Source organism: Schistocerca serialis, chromosome 12 (assembly GCF_023864345.2).
Source record: "Schistocerca serialis cubense isolate TAMUIC-IGC-003099 chromosome 12, iqSchSeri2.2, whole genome shotgun sequence".
In the NCBI taxonomy this organism is placed as follows: Eukaryota; Metazoa; Arthropoda; class Insecta; order Orthoptera; family Acrididae; genus Schistocerca; species Schistocerca serialis.
In genome coordinates, this window is record NC_064649.1 from 119,728,557 (window position 1) to 119,743,052 (window position 14,496).

A 14,496-nucleotide genomic window follows, 5' to 3' on the forward strand; every position below is an offset into this window, starting at 1 on the left:
ATACTCTGCGTTCCATCCATTAACTTTCCCAATGTAAGAACGTTAGTACGGCAATGACAGGATTGTCTTTTGGGGTCGAGTATCTCCTTTCCGATGCACTATTTCATCCTTACTGTATCCCTTGCTACCTCACATTGACGAATTAACACAGAAATTACGTCGAAATGAAATACTCTGGGTTCCTTGCATTCTCTTTCCCAATGTATGAAAGTTTCTATGGCACCGCAAGGATTTTCTTTTGGGGTGGAGTATCTCCTTTCGGATGCACTATTTCATCTTTACTGTATCCCTTGCACCCCCACATTGACTAATTAACACAGAAATTGCGTCGAAATGAAATACCCTGTGTTCCATGCTTTCCCTTTTCCAATCTATGAAAGTTTCTATGCCACCGACAGGATTGTCTTTTGGGGCGAGTATCTCCTTTTCGATGAACTATTTCATCTTTACTGTATCCCTTGCAACCTCACATTGACGAATTAACACAGAAATTGCGTCGAAATGAAATACTCTGGATTCCATGCCTTCTCTTTCCCAATCTATCAAAGTTTCTATGGCACCGACAGGATTGTCTTTTGGGGTCGAGTATCTGCTTTCCAAAGAACTATTTCATCTTTACTGTATCCCTTGCACCCTCACATTGACGTTTTAATACAGAAATTGCGTCGATATGTAATACTCTGGTTTCCATGCCTTCTCTTTCCCAATCTATGAAAGTTTCCATGGCACCGACAGGATTGTCTTTTGGGGTCGAGTATCTCCTTTCCGATGCACTATTTCTTCTTTACTGTATCCCTCGCACACTCACATCGACGAATTTACACAGAAATTGCGTGGTAATGAAATACTCTGTGTTCCATGCATTCTCTTTCCCAATCTATGGCGTTTCTACGGCAACGACAGGATTTTTTTTTGGGGTCGAGTAACTCCATTCCGATGCACTATTTCTTCTTTACTGTATCCCTTGAACCCTGAAATTTACGAATTAACACAAAAATCGCGTCGCAATGAAATACTCTGCGTTCCATCCATTCTCTTTCCCAATGTAAGAACGTTAGTACGGCAATGACAGGATTGTCTTTTGGGGTCGAGTATCTCCTTTCCGATGCACTAGTTCATCTTTACTGTATCCCTTGCTACCTCACATTAACGAATTAACACAGAAATGACGTCGAAATGAAATACTCTGGGTTCCTTGCATTCTCTTTCCCAATGTATGAAAGTTTCTATGGCACCGCAAGGATTTTCTTTTGGGATCGAGTATCTTCTTTCGGATGCACTATTTCATCTTTACTGTATCCCTTGCACCCTCACATTGACGAATTAACACAGAAATTGCGTCGAAATGAAATACTCTGTGTTCCATGCTTTCCCTTTTCCAATCTATGAAAGTTTCTATGGCACCGACAGGATTGTCTTTTGGGGCGAGTATCTCCATTTCGATGAACTATTTCATCTTTACTGTATCCCATGCAACCTCACATTGACGAATTAACAGAGAAATTGCGTCGAAATGAAATACTCTGGGTTCCATGCCTTCTCTTTCCCAATCTATGAAAGTTTCTATGGCACCGACAGGATTGTCTTTTGGGGTGGAGTATCTGCTTTCCGATGAACTATTTCATCTTTACTGTATCCCTTGCACCCTCACATTGTCGAATTAATACAGAAATTGCGTCGATATGTAATACTCTGGTTTCCATGCCTTCTCTTTCCCAATCTATGAAAGTTTCCATGGCACCGACAGGATTGTCTTTTGGGGTCGAGTATCTCCTTTCCGATGCACTATTTCTTCTTTACTGTATCCCTCGCACACTCACATCGACGAATTTACACAGAAATTGCGTGGTAATGAAATACTCTGTGTTCCATGCATTCTCTTTCCCAATCTATGGCGTTTCTACGGCAACGACAGGATTTTTTTTTGGGGTCGAGTAACTCCATTCCGATGCACTATTTCTTCTTTACTGTATCCCTTGAACCCTGAAATTTACGAATTAACACAAAAATCGCGTCGCAATGAAATACTCTGCGTTCCATCCATTCTCTTTCCCAATGTAAGAACGTTAGTACGGCAATGACAGGATTGTCTTTTGGGGTCGAGTATCTCCTTTCCGATGCACTTTTTCATCTTTACTGTATCCCCTGCTACCTCACATTGACGAATTAACACACATATTGCGTCGAAGTGAAATACTCTGGGTTCCGTGCATTCTGTTTCCCAATCTAGGGCGTTGCTACGGCAACGACAGTATTTTTTTTTGGGGGCGAGTATCTCCTTTCCGATGCACTATTTCATCTTTACTGTATCCCTTGCTACCTCACATTGACGAATTAACACAGAAATTACGTCGAAATGAAATACTCTGGGTTCCTTGCATTCTCTTTCCCAATGTATGAAAGTTTCTATGGCACCGCAAGGATTTTTTTTGGGGGTCGAGTATCTCCATTCCGATGCACTATTTCATCTATACTGTATTACTTGCACCCTCAAATTTACGAATTAACACAGAAATCGCGTTGCAATGAAATACTCTGCGTTCCATCCATTCTCTTTCCCAATGTAAGAACGTTAGTACGGCAATGACAGGATTGTCTTTTGGGGTCGAGTATCTCCTTTCCGATGCACTAGTTCATCTTTACTGTATCCCTTGCTACCTCACATTAACGAATTAACACAGAAATGACGTCGAAATGAAATACTCTGGGTTCCTTGCATTCTCTTTCCCAATGTATGAAAGTTTCTATGGCACCGCAAGGATTTTCTTTTGGGATCGAGTATCTTCTTTCGGATGCACTATTTCATCTTTACTGTATCCCTTGCACCCTCACATTGACGAATTAACACAGAAATTGCGTCGAAATGAAATACTCTGTGTTCCATGCTTTCCCTTTTCCAATCTATGAAAGTTTCTATGGCACCGACAGGATTGTCTTTTGGGGCGAGTATCTCCATTTCGATGAACTATTTCATCTTTACTGTATCCCATGCAACCTCACATTGACGAATTAACACAGAAATTGCGTCGAAATGAAATACTCTGGGTTCCATGCCTTCTCTTTCCCAATCTATGAAAGTTTCTATGGCACCGACAGGATTGTCTTTTGGGGTGGAGTATCTGCTTTCCGATGAACTATTTCATCTTTACTGTATCCCTTGCACCCTCACATTGTCGAATTAATACAGAAATTGCGTCGATATGTAATACTCTGGTTTCCATGCCTTCTCCTTCCCAATCTATGAAAGTTTCCATGGCACCGACAGGATTGTCTTTTGGGGTCGAGTATCTCCTTTCCGATGCACTATTTCTTCTTTACTGTATCCCTCGCACACTCACATTGACGAATTTACACAGAAATTGCGTCGTAATGAAATACTCTGTGTTCCATGCATTCTCTTTCCCAATCTAGGGCGTTTCTACGGCAACGACAGGATTTTTTTTTTGGGTCGAGTATCTCCATTCCGATGCACTATTTCATCTTTACTGTATCCCTTGCTACCTCACATTGACGAGTTAACACACAAATTGCGTCGAAGTGAAATACTCTGGGTTCCTTGCATTCTCTTTCCCAATGTATGAAAGTTTCTATGGCACCGACAGGATTTTCTTTTGGGGTCGAGTATCTCCTTTCGGATGCACTATTTCCTTTTTACTGTATCCCTTGCACCCTCACATTGACGAATTAACACAGAAATTGCGTCGAAATGAAATATTCTGTGTTCCATGCTTTCCCTTTCCCAATCTATGAAAGATTCTATGCCACCGACAGGATTGTCTTTTGGGGGCGAGTATTTCCTTTTCGATGAACTATTTCTACTTTACTGTATCCCTTGCAACCTCACATTGACGAATTAACACAGAAATTGGGCCGAAATGAAATACTCTGGATTCCATGCCTTCTCTTTCCCAATCTATCAAAGTTTCTATGGCACCGACAGGATTGTCTTTTGGGGTCGAGTATCTGCTTTCCAAAGAACTATTTCATCTTTACTGTATCCCTTGCACCCTCACATTGACGTTTTAATACAGAAATTGCGTCGATATGTAATACTCTGGTTTCCATGCCTTCTCTTTCCCAATCTATGAAAGTTTCCATGGCACCGACAGGATTGTCTTTTGGGGTCGAGTATCTCCTTTCCGATGCACTATTTCTTCTTTACTGTATCCCTCGCACACTCACATCGACGAATTTACACAGAAATTGCGTCGTAATGAAATACTCTGTGTTCCATGCATTCTCTTTCCCAATCTATGGCGTTTCTACGGCAACGACAGGATTTTTTTTTGGGGTCGAGTATCTCCATTCCGATGCACTATTTCTTCTTTACTGTATCCCTTGAACCCTGAAATTCACGAATTAACACAAAAATCGCGTCGCAATGAAATACTCTGCGTTCCATCCATTCTCTTTCCCAATGTAAGAACGTTAGTACGGCAATGACAGGATTGTCTTTTGGGGTCGAGTATCTCCTTTCCGATGCACTTTTTCATCTTTACTGTATCCCTTGCTACCTCACATTGACGAATTAACACACATATTGCGTCGAAGTGAAATACTCTGGGTTCCGTGCATTCTGTTTCCCAATCTAGGGCGTTGCTACGGCAACGACAGTATTTTTTTTTGGGGGCGAGTATCTCCTTTCCGATGCACTATTTCATCTTTACTGTATCCCTTGCTACCTCACATTGACGAATTAACACAGAAATTACGTCGAAATGAAATACTCTGGGTTCCTTGCATTCTCTTTCCCAATGTATGAAAGTTTCTATGGCACCGCAAGGATTTTTTTTGGGGGTCGAGTATCTCCATTCCGATGCACTATTTCATCTTTACTGTATTACTTGCACCCTCAAATTTACGAATTAACACAGAAATCGCGTTGCAATGAAATACTCTGCGTTCCATCCATTCTCTTTCCCAATGTAAGAACGTTAGTACGGCAATGACAGGATTGTCTTTTGGGGTCGAGTATCTCCTTTCCGATGCACTAGTTCATCTTTACTGTATCCCTTGCTACCTCACATTGACGAATTAACACAGAAATGACGTCGAAATGAAATACTCTGGGTTCCTTGCATTCTCTTTCCCAATGTATGAAAGTTTCTATGGCACCGCAAGGATTTTCTTTTGGGATCGAGTATCTTCTTTCGGATGCACTATTTCATCTTTACTGTATCCCTTGCACCCTCACATTGACGAATTAACACAGAAATTGCGTCGAAATGAAATACTCTGTGTTCCATGCTTTCCCTTTTCCAATCTATGAAAGTTTCTATGGCACCGACAGGATTGTCTTTTGGGGCGAGTATCTCCATTTCGATGAACTATTTCATCTTTACTGTATCCCATGCAACCTCACATTGACGAATTAACACAGAAATTGCGTCGAAATGAAATACTCTGGGTTCCATGCCTTCTCTTTCCCAATCTATGAAAGTTTCTATGGCACCGACAGGATTGTCTTTTGGGGTGGAGTATCTGCTTTCCGATGAACTATTTCATCTTTACTGTATCCCTTGCACCCTCACATTGTCGAATTAATACAGAAATTGCGTCGATATGTAATACTCTGGTTTCCATGCCTTCTCCTTCCCAATCTATGAAAGTTTCCATGGCACCGACAGGATTGTCTTTTGGGGTCGAGTATCTCCTTTCCGATGCACTATTTCTTCTTTACTGTATCCCTCGCACACTCACATTGACGAATTTACACAGAAATTGCGTCGTAATGATATACTCTGTGTTCCATGCATTCTCTTTCCCAATCTAGGGCGTTTCTACGGCAACGACAGGATTTTTTTTTTGGGTCGAGTATCTCCATTCCGATCCACTATTTCATCTTTACTGTATCCCTTGCTACCTCACATTGACGAATTAACACACAAATTGCGTCGAAGTGAAATACTCTGGGTTCCTTGCATTCTCTTTCCCAATGTATGAAAGTTTCTATGGCACCGACAGGATTTTCTTTTGGGGTCGAGTATCTCCTTTCGGATGCACTATTTCCTTTTTACTGTATCCCTTGCACCCTCACATTGACGAATTTACACAGAAATTGCGTCGAAATGAAATACTCTGTGTTCCATGCTTTCCCTTTCCCAATCTATGAAAGATTCTATGCCACCGACAGGATTGTCTTTTGGGGGCGAGTATTTCCTTTTCGATGAACTATTTCTACTTTACTGTATCCCTTGCAACCTCACATTGACGAATTAACACAGAAATTGGGCCGAAATGAAATACTCTGGGTTCCATGCCTTCTCTCTCCCAATCTATGAAAGTTTCTATGGCACCAACAGGATTGTCTTTTGGGGTCGAGTATCTGCTTTCCGATGAACTATTTCATCTTTACTGTATCCCTTGCAACCTCACATTGACGAATTAACTCAGAAATTGCGTCGATATGTAATACTCTGGTTTCCATGCCTTCTCCTTCGCAATCTATGAAAGTTTCCATGGCACCGACAGGATTTTCTTTTGGGGTCGAGTATCTCCTTTCCGATGCACTATTTCTTCTTTACTGTATCCCTCGCACACTCACATTGACGAATTTACACAGAAATTGCGTCGTAATGAAATACTCTGTGTTCCATGCATTCTCTTTCCCAATCTAGGGCGTTTCTACGGCAGCGACAGGATTTTTTTTGGGGGTCGAGTATCTCCATTACGATGCACTATTTCATCTTTACTGTATCCCTTGCACCCTCAAATTTACGAATTAACACAAAAATCGCGTCGCAATGAAATACTCTGCGTTCCATCCATTCTCTTTCCCAATGTAAGAACGTTAGTACGGCAATGACAGGATTGTCTTTTGGGGTCGAGTATCTCCTTTCCGATGCACTATTTCATCTTTACTGTATCCCTTGCTACCTCACATTGACGAATTATCACAGAAATTACGTCGAAATGAAATACTCTGGGTTCCTTGCATTCTCTTTTCCAATGGTTGAAAGTTTCTATGGCACCGACGGGATTTTCTTTTGGGGTCGAGTATCTCCTTTGCGATGCACTATTTCGTCTTTACTGTATCCCTTGCACCCTCACATTGACGAATTAACACAGAAATTGCGTCGAAATGAAATACTCTGTGTTCCATGCTTTCCCTTTTCCAATCTATGAAAGCTTCTATGCCACCGACAGGATTGTCTTTTGGGGTCGAGTATCTGCTTTCCGATGAACTATTTCATCTTTACTGTATCCCTTGCAACCTCACATTGACGAATTAACACAGAAATTGCGTCGAAATGAAATACTCTGGGTTCCATGCCTTCTCTTTTCCAATCTTGAAAGTTCCTATGGCACCTACAGGATTTTCTTTTGGGGTCGAGTATCTCCTTTCCGATGCACTATTTCTTCTTTACTGTATCCCTGGCACACTCACATTGACGAATTTACACAGAAATTGCGTCGTAATGAAGTACTCTGTGTTCCATACCTTCTCTTTCCCAATCAACGATCGTTTCTATGGCAATGACAGGATTTGCTTTTTGGGTCGAGTATCTCCTTTCCGAAGCACAATTTCTTCTTTACTGTATCCCTTGCACCCTCACATTGACGAATTAACACAGAAATTGCGTCGAAATGAAATACTCGAGGGTCCATGCCTTTTATTACCCAATCTAAGGAAGTTTCTATGGCACCGACAGGATTTTCTTTTAGTGTCGAGTATCTCCTTCCTGATGCACCATTTCTTCTTTACCGTATCCCTCGTCCCCTCACATTGACAAATTAACACAGAAATTCCGTCGAATTGAAATACTCTGGGATCCATGCCATCTCTTTCGCAGTCTATGAAAGTTTCTATGGCACCGACAGGATTTTCTTTTGGGGTCGAGTATCTCCTTTCCGATGCACTATTTCCTCTCTACTGTATCCCTTGCACCATCAAATTGTCGAATTAACACAAAAATCGCGTCGCAATGAAATACTCTGCATTGCATCCATTCTCTTTCCCAATGTAAGACCGTTTCTACGGCAATGACAGGATTTTCTTTTGGGGACGAGTATCTCCTTTCCGATGCACTATTTCTTCTTTATCGCATCTCTCCCACTCTTACATTGACGAATTAACACAAAAATTGCGTCGAAATGAAATACTCTGTGTTCCATACCTTCTCTTTCCCAATCAAGAAACGTTTCTATGGCACCGACAGGATTTGCTTTTTGGGTCGAGTATCTCCTTTCCGATGCACAATTTCTTCTTTACTGTATCCCTTGCACCCTCACATTGACGAATTAACACAGAAATTGCGTCGAAATGAAATACTCAAGGGTCCATGCCTTTTATTACCCAATCTAAGGAAGTTTCTATGGCACCGACAGGATTTTCTTTTAGGTTCGAGTATCTCCTTCCTGATGCACCATTTCTTCTTTACCGTATCCCTCGTCCCCTCACATTGACAAATTAATACAGAAATTCCGTCGAACTGAAATACTCTGGGATCCATGCCATCTCTTTCGCAGTCTATGAAAGTTTCTATGGCACCGACAGGATTTTCTTTTGGGGTCGAGTATCTCCTTTCCGATTCACTATTTCCGCTCTACTGTATCCCTTGCACCCTCAAATTGACGAATTAACACAGAAATTGCGTCGAAAGGAAATACTCTGTGTTCCATACCTTCTCTTCCCAATCAAGGAACGTTACTATGGCACCGACAGGATTTGCTTTTTGGGTCGAGTATCTCTTTTCCGATGCACTATTTCTTCTTTACTGTATCCCTTGCACCCTCACATTGACAAATTAACACAGAAATTGCGTCGAAATGAAATACTCAAGGGTCCATGCCTTTTATTACCCAATCTAAGGAAGTTTCTATGGCACCGACAGGATTTTCTTTTGGGGTCGAGTATCTCCTTTCCGATGCACTATTTCCTCTCTACTGTATCCCTTGCACCCTCAAATTGTCGAATTAACACAAAAATCGCGTCGCAATGAAATACTCTGCATTGCATCCATTCTCTTTCCCAATGTAAGACCGTTTGTACGGCAATGACAGGATTTTCTTTTGGGGACGAGTATCTCCTTTCCGATGCACTATTTCTTCTTTATCGTATCCCTCCCACTCTTACATTGACGAATTATCACAAAAATTGCGTCGAAATGAAATACTCTGTGTTCCATACCTTCTCTTTCCCAAGCAAGGAACGTTTCTATGGCGCCGACAGGATTTTCTTTTTGGGTCGAGTATCTCCTTTCCGATGCACTATTTCTTCTTTACTGTATCCCTTGCACCCTCACATTGACGAATTAACACAGAAATTGCGTCGAAATGAAATACTCTGGGTTCCATGCCTTCTCTTTCCCAATCTAGGAAAGTTTCTATGGCACCGACAGAAATTTCTTTTGGGGTCGAGTATCTACTTTCCGATGCGCTATTTCTTCTTTACCGTATCCCTAGCACATTCACATTGACGTATTAACACAGAAATTGCGTTGAAATGAAATACCTTGTGTTCCATGCCTTCTCCTTCCAAATGTAAAAAAGTTTCTATGGCACCGACAGGATTTCCTTTTGGGGTTGAGTGTCTCCTTTCCGATGCACTGTTTCATCTTTACTGTATCCCTTGCACCCTCCCATTGACGAATTAACACATAAATTGAGTCGAAATGAAATACTCTGGGTTCCATACTTTCTCTTTCCCAACGTAGGAAAGTTTCTATGGCACCTACAGGATTTTCTTTTGGGTTCGAGTATCTGCTTTCCGATGCACTATTTCATGTTTACTGTATCCCTTGCACCCTCACATTGACGAATTAACACATAAATTGGGTCGAAATGAAATACTCTGGGTTCCATACCATGTCTTTCCCAATCTAGGAAAGTTTCTATGGCACCAACTGGATTTTCTTTTGGGGTCGAGTATCTTCTTTCCGATGCACTATTTCTTCCTTACCGTATCCCTCGCATCCTCACATTGACGAATTAACAGAGAAATTGCGTCGAAATGAATTACTCTGGGTTCCATACCATGTCTTTCCCAATCTAGGAAAGTTTCTATGGAACCGACTGAATTTTCTTTTGGGGTCGTGTATCTTCTTTCCGATGCACTATTTCTTCCTTACAGTATCCCTCGCACCCTCACATTGTTGAATTAACACAGAAATTGCGTCGAAATGAAATACTCTGTGTTCGATACGTTTTCCTTCCCAATCTAGGAAAGTTTCTATGGCTCACACAGAATTTTTTTTGGGGTCCAGTATCTCCTTTTCGATGCACTATTTCATCTTTACTGTGTCCCTTGCACCCTCACATTGAGAATTAACACAGAAATAGCGTGGAAATAAAATACTCTGGGTTCCATGCCTTCTCTTTCCTGATCTAGGAAAGTATCTATGGCACCCACACGATTTTCTTTTGGGGTCGAGTATTTCCTTTCCGGTGCACTATTTCTTCTTTATCGTATCCCTCGCACCCTCACATTGACAAATTAACACAGAAATTGCGTCGAAATGAAATACTCTTGGTTCCATACCTTCTATTTCCCAATCTAGGAACGTTTCTATGACACCGACAGGATTTTCTTTTGTTGTCGAGTATCTCCTTTCTGATGCACTATTTCATCTTTACTGTATCTCTTGCACCCTCACATTGACGAATTAACGCAGAAATTGCATCGAAATGAAATACTCTGTGTTCCATACCTTCTCTTTCCCAATCTAGGAAAGTTTCTATGGCACCGTCATGTTTTTCTTTTGGGGTCGAGTAACTCCTTTCCGATGCACAATTTCTTCTTTACCGTATCCCTCGCACCCTCACATTGACGAATTATCACAGAAATTGCGTCGAAATGAAATACTCTGGGTTCCACATCTTCTCTCACCCAATCTAGCAATGTTTCTATGGCACCGACAGGATTTTCTTTTGGGGTCGGGTATCTCTTTTCCGATGCACTGTTTCTTGTTTACCGTATCCCTTGCACCCTCACATTGTCGAATTAACACAGAAAGTGCGTCGAAATGAAATACTCTGGGTTCCACACCTTCTCTCACCCAATCTAGCAATGTTTCTATGGCACCGTCATGTATTTCTTTTGGGGTCGAGTATCTCCTTTCCAATGCACAATTTCTTCTTTACCGTATCCCTCGCACCCTCACATTGACGAATTATCACAGAAAATGCGTCGAAATGAAATACTCTAGGTTCCATGCCTTCTCTTTCCCAATTTAGGAAAGTTTCTATGGCACCGACAGGATTTTCTTTTGGGGTCGAGTATCTCCTTTCCGATGCACTATTTCTTCTTTACCCTATCCCTCGCACCCTCACATTGACGAATTAACACAGAAATTGCGTCGAAATGAAATACGGTGGGTTCCATGCCTTCTCTCACCCAATCTAGGAAAGTTTCTATGGCACCGACAGGATTTTCTATTGGGGTCGAGTATCTCCTTTCCGATGCACTATTTCATTTTTACTGGATCCCTAGCAATCTCACATTCACGAATTAACACAGAAATTGCGTCTAAATGAAATACTCTGGGTTCCATGCCTTCTCTTTCCCAAACTAGGAATGTTTCTATGGCACCGACAGGATTTTCTTTTGGGGTCGAGTATTTCCTTTCCGATGCACTAATTCATTTTAACCGACTCCCTTGCACCCTCACATTGACGAATTAACACAGAAATTGCGTCGTAATGAAATACTCTGGGTTCTGTACCTTGTCTTTCCCAATCTAGGAAAGTTTCTATGGCACCGACAGGATTTTCTTTTGGGGTCGAGTATCTGCTTTCCGATGCACTATTTCTTGTTAACCGTATCCCTTGCACCCTCACATTGATTAATTAACACAGAAATTTCGACGAAATGAAATACTCTGGGTTCTGTACCTTGTCTTTCTCAACCTAGGAAAGCTTCTATGGCACCGATAGGATTTTCTTTTGGGGTCGAGTATATCTTTCCGATGCACTATTTGATCTTTACTTCATCCCTTGCACCCTCGCAATGACGAATTAACACAGAAATTGCGTCGAAATGAAATACTCAGGGTTCCATACCATGTCATTCCCAATCTAGGAAAGTTTCTGTGGCACCGACAGGATTTTCTTTTGGGGTCGAGTATCTCCTTTCCGATGCACTATTTCTTATTTACCGTATCCCTCGCTCCCTCACATTGACGAATTAACACAGAAATTGCGTCGAAATGAAATACTCTAGGTTCCATGCCTTCTCTTTCCCAATTTAGGAAAGTTTCTATGGCACCGACAGGATTTTCTTTTGGGGTCGAGTATCTCCTTTCCGATGCAGTATCTCTTCTTTACGGTATCCCTCGCACCCTCACATTGACGAATTATCACAGAAATTGCGTCGAAATGATATACTCTGTGTTCCACACCTTCTCTCACCCAATCTAGGAAAGTTTTTATGGCACCGAGAGGTTTCTCTTTTGGGGTCGAGTATCTCCTTTCCGATGCGCTATTTCATTTTTACTGGATCCCTAGCAAGCTCACATTCACGAATTAACACAGAAATTGCGCCTAACTGAAATACTCTGGGTTCCATGCCCTCCCTTTCCCAAACTAGGAATGTTTCTATGGCACCGACAGGATTTTCTTTTGGGGGTCGAGTATCTCCTTTCCGATGCACTATTTCTTCTTAACCGTATCCCTTGCACCCTCACATTGACGAATTAACACAGAAATTGCGTCGAAATGAAATACTCTGGGTTCTGTACCTTGTACTTCCCAATCTAGGAAAGTTTCTATGGCATCGACAGGATTTTCTTATGGGGTCGAGTATCTTCTTTCCGATGCATTATTTTATCTTTACCGTATGACTTGCACCCTCACATTGACAAATTAAGATAGAAATTGTGTCGAGATGAAATACTATGTGTTCCACACCATCTCTCACCCAATCTAGGAAATTTTCTATGGCACCGACAGGATTTTCGTTTGGGGTCGAGTATCTCCTTTCCGGTGCACTATTTCATTTTTACTGGATGCCTAGCAAGCTCACAATGACGAATTAACACAGAAATTGCGTCTACATGAAATACTCTGGGTTCCATGCCTTCTCTCACCCAATCTAGCAATGTTTCTATGGCACCGACAGGATTTTCTTTTGGCGTCGAGTATCTCCTTTCCGATGCACTATTCCTTCTTAACCGTATCCCTTGCACCCTCACATTGACGAATTAACACAGAAATTGCGTCGAAATGAAATACTCTGGGTTCCACACCATCTCTCACCCAATCTAGGAAAGTTTTTATGGCACCGAGAGGTTTCTCTTTTGGGGTCGAGTATCTCCTTTCCGATGCACCATTTCTTCTTTACCGTATCCCTCGCACCCTCACATTGACGAAATATCACAGAAATTGCGTCGAAATGAAATACTCTGTGTTCCACACCATCTCCTCCCAATCTAGGAACGTTTCTATGGCACCGACAGGTTTTTCTTTTGGTGTCGAGTATGTACTTTCCGATGCACAATTTCTTCTTTACCGTATCCCTCGCACCCTCACATTGACGAATTATCACAGAAATTGCGTAGAAATGAAATACTCTTGGTTCCACACCTTCTCTCACCCGACAGGATTTTCTTTTGGGGTCGAGTATCTCCTTTCCGATGCACAATTTCTACTTTACCGTATCCCTTGCACCCTCGCATTGACGAATTATCACAGAAATTGCGTAGAAATGGAATACTCTTGGTTCCACACCTTCTCTCACCCAATCTAGGAAAGTTTCTGCGGCACCGACAGGATTTTCTTTTGGGGTCGAGTATCTCCTTTCCGATGCACTATTTGATCTTTACCGTATCCCACGCACCCTTACATTGACGAATTATCACAGAAATTGCGTCGAAATGATATACTCTGGGTTCCACACCTTCTCTCACCCAATCTAGGAAAGTTTCTATGGCTCCGAGAGGTTTTTTTTTGGGGTCGAGTATCTCCTTTCCGATGCACAATTTCTTCTTTACCGTATCCCTCGCGCCCTCACATTGACGAATTATCACAGAAATTGCGTCGAAATGAAATACTCTGGGTTCCACACCTTTTCTCACCCAATCTAGGAGAGTTTCTATGGCACCGACAGGTTTTTCTTTTGGGGTCGAGTATCTCCTTTCCGATGCTGTATTTCTTCTTTACGGTATCCCTCGCACCCTCGCATTGACGAATTATCACAGAAATTGCGTCGGAATGAAATACTCTGTGTTCCACACCTACTCTCACCCAATCTAGGAAAGTTTCTATGGCACCGACAGGTTTCTCTTTTGGGGTCGAGTATCTCCTTACCGGTGCACCATTTCTTCTTAACCGTATCCCTCACACCCTCGCATTGACGAAATATCACAGAAATTGCGTCGAAATGAAATACTCTGGGTTCTGTACCTTGTCTTTCCCAATCTAGGAAAGTTTCTATGGCACCGACAGGATTTTCTTTTGGGGTCGAGTATCTCTTTCCGATGCACTATTTCGTTTTTACTGCATCCCTTGCACCCTCACATTGACGAATCAAACAGAAATTGCGTCGAATGAAATACTCTG